General features: G+C 35.3%; 1 non-coding gene across 1 annotated transcript; it reads right to left on the reverse strand.

Annotated features, from left to right (window-relative positions):
* Window positions 1-3,266: 3,266 nt before the first annotated feature.
* On the reverse strand, window positions 3,267-3,399 carry LOC126025446 (small nucleolar RNA SNORA51). The gene has a single exon (XR_007501450.1). It is a non-coding gene; the product is annotated as a small nucleolar RNA SNORA51 (small nucleolar RNA).
* Window positions 3,400-6,861: the final 3,462 nt, after the last annotated feature.

The raw sequence follows: 6,861 nt of genomic DNA on the forward strand, positions 1-6,861 counted from the left end.
GAAATCTGAGACTACTTTGAGTAACTCTAAGCCATGAAACATGAGAACCTGGCAAAAATGGATAAATTCTTGGACTCATAATATTCCAGGGTTAAATAAGAATGAGGTAGCATACTAAACAGCCCCATCACTATTGTAAAAATTAAAATGGTAATACAAAATCTTCCAAAAAACAAAATCCCAGGCCCAGATGTATTCTTTCAGTGTATTCTTTCAAACTTTTTAAGAGGAACTTCTACCAATCCTTTTAAGGCTCTTTCATAAAATTGAAGAAACAGGAACAGCTCCAAATAGTTTCTCTGAAGCTAACATCACCTTGATACCAAAAACCAGACAGAGATGCTGCCAAAAAAGAAAATTGCAGACCAGTATTCCTGATGAATACAGATTCACAGATCCTCGACAATATTCTGTCCAATAGAATTCAATGCATCATCAAGAAGGTCATTCATCTTGACCAAGTAGGTTTCATCTCAGGAATGCAAGGATGGTTTCAGATCCGTAAAACAATCAACATAATACATCATATCTACAAAAAAAAAAAAACAAAAACAAAAATTATGTGATCATATCAATAGATGCAGAGAAAGCATTCTATAAGGTCCAACACCCATTCTTTATAAAACCTTCATCAAGATGGGAAAAGAAGGAACTTTTCTCAATATAATCAAGGCCATTAACCATAAGCCAATGGCAAATATTATTCTCAATGGTGATAAACTAAAAGCCTTTCCCATAAAATATGGTACAAGACAAGGATGCCCTCTCTTACCTCTGCTATTCAACATAGTACTGGAAGTACTTGCCATAGCGATTAGGCAAGAAAAAGATATCAAGGACATCCAGATACATAAGGAAGAAATCAAGCTCTCACAGTTTGTACATTACATGATAATATATTTAGAAAATCCTAAAGACTCTACCAGAATGCTTCTAGAAAAAATAGATTCATATAACAAAGTGGCAGGCTACAACATTAACATGTAAAAGTTAATGGCCTTCTTTTACACCAATAATGATTGAGAAGAAATGGACATTAAAAAACAATCCCATTCACATTAGTGCCCCACAAACTCAAATATCTTGGGGTCAACTTAACTAAAGAAGTGAAGGACCTATATAAAGAAAACTACAAAAGCCTGCTTTAAGAAATAAGAGAGGACACAAGGAAATAGAGACATATACCCTGCTCATGGATTGGCAGGATTAATATAATTAAAATGGCAATACTCCTCAAATCATTGTACAGATTTAATGCAATCCCTCTAAAGATACCCATGACATTTTTTCAATGAAGTGGATCAAACACTCATAAAATTCATATGGGACAATATACACCCACGAATAGCTAAAGCAATTCTTGGGAAAAGAAATATGGGAGGCATTACTTTCCCCAATTTTAAACTGTATTACAAAGCAATAGTTATCAAAACAGCATGGTATTGGAATAAAGACAGATCCTCAGATCAGTAGAATAGACTTGAGTATTCAGAGAATGTTCCCCAGATATACACTCAACTAATCTTTGATAAAGGGGCAATAAATTCAAAATGAAGCTAGAAAATCCTCTTCAAAAAGTGATATTGGCACAACTGGTTAGCCTCTTGCACATAAGCAAACTAAGACCCCCATCTAACACCATGCAAAAAATTAAATCCAAATGGATTAAAGACCTTGATATCAGGCCTGAAACCTAAGGTATATAGAATAACACGTAGGTAAAACATTGTATGACATTGAGACTGAATGCATCTTCAAGGAGGAAACAGCACTCTCCAAACAAGTGGAAGCAGAGATAAACAGATGAGACTATATTAAGCTGAGAAGCTTCTGTACCTCAAAGGAAATAGTGCCTAAGAAACAAAAGCCATCCACAGAATGGGAGAAACTATTCATCCAATACCCATCAGACAGGGGCTAATATAAAAAATATACAATGTACTGACAAAACTTAAAAAGAAAAAAATCATATAGCCCCATCAAAAATGGGGAGAAGAAATGAACAGACACTTTCTCAAAGAAGAAATACAAATGATCAAAGACATGAAAAATGCTCCACATTACTAATCATAACAAAGAAAATCAAAACAACAATGAGGTACCATCTCACATCACAGAAACTGGCACAAATCACAAAGAACAAGAATAGTCAGTGCTGCCGGGGATGTGGAGAGAAAGGAACTCTCATTCACTGCTGGTGGGTATGCTGTCTAGTTCAGCCTTTATGGAAAACAATATGGAGATTCCTTTAAAAACTGAAAATTAAACTCCTGTATGATCCAGCTATTCCAGTCTTAGGGCTATACCCTAGGAACACAAATATACAATACAAAAATTCCTTCCTCACACCTTTGTTCATTGCAGCACTATTTATCGTAGCCAGACTCTGGAAACAACCAAGATGCCTTTCCACAGATGAATGTCTAAATAAACTGTGGTACATATACACAATGGAATATTATGCAGCTGTCAGGAGAGATGAAGTCATGAAATTTTCCTATACATGGATGTACATGGAATAAATTATGTTGAGTGAAATTAGTCAAAGAGAGAAATAGACACAAAATAGTCTCACTCATTTATGGGTTTTAAGAAAAATTAAAGACATTACTGTAATAAGGCCTAAAGACAATAGAGTTAATGGCTGGAAAGGCCAGAAAGGCTGGCTCACAATCTCATGCTCATCACAAAGAGTGGTAAATGCTGTTAGGGACATAACTACACTAATAATTATCATGAGACTATTAAAGAATGAGAGAAGTAGAATGACTGTTGTGAATACAGGCAGGGGTGGGGAGATGTGGGGGGCATTGGTGGTGGGAATGTTGTACTGGAGAAGGTGAGGAATTTGTTTATGGCTGAAACCGAACTACAAACATGCTTGTAATCATGGTGCTTAAATAAAGATAAAAAAAAAAGAGAGAGAGAGGTCATTCCCTCCTTTACTTTGTCTTTTCTTATTTTCATTTTGGGGCCCTAACTGTGGTCATGGCTGACTTCCGGCTTTGTTTTCAGGGATCACTTCTGATGCTTGGGGAACCATAGAGAGATTGAACCCGGTTTGGTTGCTTGTAAGGAAAGCACCTTACCTACTAAACTATATCTCAGGCCATCTTTGCTCCTTCATAATACCGATGGTCTTTCTCCTATTCAAATCCTTGTTTCTCCTGACCTCAGGGCCATAGTAGATAGGTTTATACTTTATATATTTCTACAACATTCTCACTGTAACTTCTTAAGTTATTGTCAAGAATATATACTTTCATTTTTGTCCCCCAATTCACAATACAGACCAGGCAAAGGGCCTGTGTTGAGATGTATATGGGGTGCATTTACTGTACCTCCTCTTTCTATACAGTCAGTGTAAAGAACGCAGCCTGTGGTAAGAATTGGGAGGCCTTATCTTATCTTTTCTTTTTTTTTTGATTTTTTAATATATATAATTCTTCACCAGTGCAACATTTCCATGACCAATATCCCAAGTGTCCTTCTCCCCACCCCAGACTGGCCTGTACTCTAGACATCTTTATTTTTCCTCTTTTATTGTATCATAATAAGAATTTCCCCTTCACTTATATTAATATAGAATAGTTCCACCAGGTATAGTAAAACAGTTCCAATCCATTATCCAATTCCAAAACTGCTCACATTTTTAGGCATGTATAATAGCACCAATCCAGTCATTGTACCTGTTCCTATGTTAGTCTGTTTTATTATTAAAAGACTCTGTGGTGGGGGCTGAGATACAGCATGGAGGTAGAGCATTTGCCTTGCATGCAGAAGGATGGTGGTTCAAATCCCAGCATGCCATATGGTCCCTAGAACTTTCCAGGAACTATTCTAGCATAGAGCCAGGAGTAACACCTGAGCATTGCCAGGTGTGACCCAAAACCCAAAACAAAAACAAAAACAAAAACAAAAAAACCTCTATTGGTATTCTTAGAGACAGTAGGGTGGCAGGGCATTTGTATTGCATGCCCTGAATCTAGGTTTGATCCAAACACCACTTATGCCTCCCACCTAAGCCCCAATCTGTGTTCAGGGATTGATCCCTGAATGATCAGTAAACTCTGAATCAGGAGTGGCCCTAAAACAAAAGATATGATAAGCCAGGTATCTAATAGATAGAACTTTGTTTCTCACAGTCTAAAGAGTGAGCATGGTTGTCACCTTGTGACAACTGGTTGTATATTGCGTGCTTTTGCTGTGTTCTTGCTATAAGAAAAAAGAACTAGGGAGATCTGTGGGGTCTCATAAAAACACTAACCCATTCAGGAATATGCTTCCCACATGAGTAACTATGTCAAATGCCCATTTTTACTGGAGTCTTCTTTGAAAGGTAAAATTTGGTCAAACTAGGGCCTGGAGCAATAGCACAGCAGTAGGGTGTTTGATCTAGTAAAGACTATGTTTGACCCCATGCATCCCATATGGTCCCTTGAACCAAGACCAATTTCTAAGAGCATAGTCAGGTGTAACCCCTAAGCATCACTGGGTGTGGCCTAAAAGCCCAAAACTAAGAACTAAAAAAATTAAAAAATTGGTCAAACCATAGCAACTTATTTTAGTATTTATATGTGAACTTACAAAAAAGACAAAACTATAGAGAAAGAAATATGATCAGTGTTAGCCTGGGGCTGAGCTGCAGGAGAAAATTGTTTTTAAAGTACCACAGAGAAAAATCTTCAGTGGTGATAAAAGCACTGTACTACTTGATTATGGTGGTCTTTATGTGACCACAAACAAGATGAACAATTTGAAAACTTAATACGGAAGAATTTTATGACGTATTTCCTATGCCTCAATAAAATTAAAGTTAAAACCTAAATACAATAATGAAATGGTACGTTTATGAGTGATTATGATTGAAGTTTTACTTATAAATATTTACTAAAATGATAATTTGTCATTGGGTTTTTGCTCTGCACCCCATTTGGCTTCTCTAGTCTTTACTATATTTATCAGTGTGTTTTGTCTTAAATAATTTGAAGTAGCCCTACATCATACTATTTTTACTTAAAATGTTAATATATAACTAGGAACTGTCATTTAAATATATTCATTAATAATTAGAGTAGAAAAGAACCTCAAGCTTGTTAATAATGTATGCTCATTCAATTCAACTTTTGGGCCCTTTCCTGTCATTCACTTAGACTAGAATCATCCATTTCAGGTTTTAATTATAACTATAACCCTCTGTCTAGTAGCTCAAATATATAGTTTGAACTCTGACAGACCCAAACTATATATACAATGTAGCCACGCAACCACCACCTCTGTGGTCCATTAAAGGAGTAATCCTACTGAAATGTAAATCACTGCACTTGAAAACAAATTACAAACATAGATAACAGGGCAGCTGAGTAACTTTAAGCTTCAGAGATGCCCTCTGAGACCCATTTCTTTCAGTTCCAAATTGTAGTCAAATTGTTATCAAGGGTAATAAGGGGGATCTGCGGCAGGCTGATTACAAGGTGATGGTAAACAATGCTTTTAAATGTGTCTGACAGAAGAATGTACATTAATCACCAGTAGACCAAAATATTCACAAGAGAGAAGGATTTTCATATGTTATATAACTCACTCCTATAGAAAGCCAACAAGAATCCCTTGTTGGAATGCGATTGCTTGTTCTTCAATAACAATCTTAAACTTATTTTCAATTCTAAATAGAAGTCTATTGAAAAAGAGAGAAAAAATAGTTGCCCTTTTGTTTTGTTCATGGCCAGGTTTACAATATTTTTATTATTATTACTATTGACCACTAATAGTGATCAATATTGTTGATATTTACTATTACATATATTATTGATATTTACTATTATTATCACTTGGATTAAGGTTTTCAGGTATTGAGGAGGAGTCAGAAAGTAAACTTCTCTCTCTTCCTTTTTCATGGATACTATATTTTGAGTCTCCATACTTTGTTAACTAAATATGATGTGATAGTCATGCCAAGAAATTTGGGATAAGAATCTTAAAGTTATATTGCTTTGATTTATTTTTGGTGGAAATGCACATATCATATTTATGAAATCTAGTGGTTAGACAATAACATATACTTTATTTCTTCCCCATTGAAATTTATTATAGAAACTAAATGATAATATTATTTGCTGTAACAACTACATAACATTCAAAATAAATCTCTTCCATTTCCTTATTTAAGAACATTTTAAATCTTTTTTTTTTTTTTTTTTTTTTTTTTTTTGGTTTTTGGGCCACACCCGTTTGATGCTCAGGGGTTACTCCTGGCTATGTGCTCAGAAATCGCCCCTGGCTTGGGGGGACCATATGGGACGCCGGGGGATCGAACCGAGGTCCTTCCTTGGCTAGCACTTGCAAGGCAGAGACACCTTACCTCCAGCGCCACCTACCCGGCCCCAGAACATTTTAAATCTTATAGGTCACTGTTTTATTAGAAAAGACTTTGTGACCTTGGTCAGCATTCAAAATCTTCAATGATATTGGTGTCTTTATTATTTTCTGTAGTATTAATTTCTAATTGCTGTCTATAGCTCACTTAAATCTTATACTAATTTTAAATAATTATCTAATTTTTTTCATTTGATTGAATATATTATTCCTGAAAGACTCTATCCAATTGATTAACTTAATTCTAATATTCTGCCCAGCCAATCATTAGATGATCACTTATTAAAGATGGCCAGCATGATACTATAGATGAGAATGGGCATGAGGAAGTATGGTCGAGTTGGAGTGAACAAGGTAGATAACAAGCATCATAATTTTATTTTATTGCTATAAATATTAACATTAAAATTTTGTTGGTAACATTGACAGCTTGATAACATACTAAATATAACAGTTTCGTATCTGGAATCTAATAGCAGCTACTTA

Source organism: Suncus etruscus, chromosome 12 (genome assembly GCF_024139225.1).
Source record: "Suncus etruscus isolate mSunEtr1 chromosome 12, mSunEtr1.pri.cur, whole genome shotgun sequence".
Lineage (NCBI taxonomy): Eukaryota > Metazoa > Chordata > Mammalia > Eulipotyphla > Soricidae > Suncus > Suncus etruscus.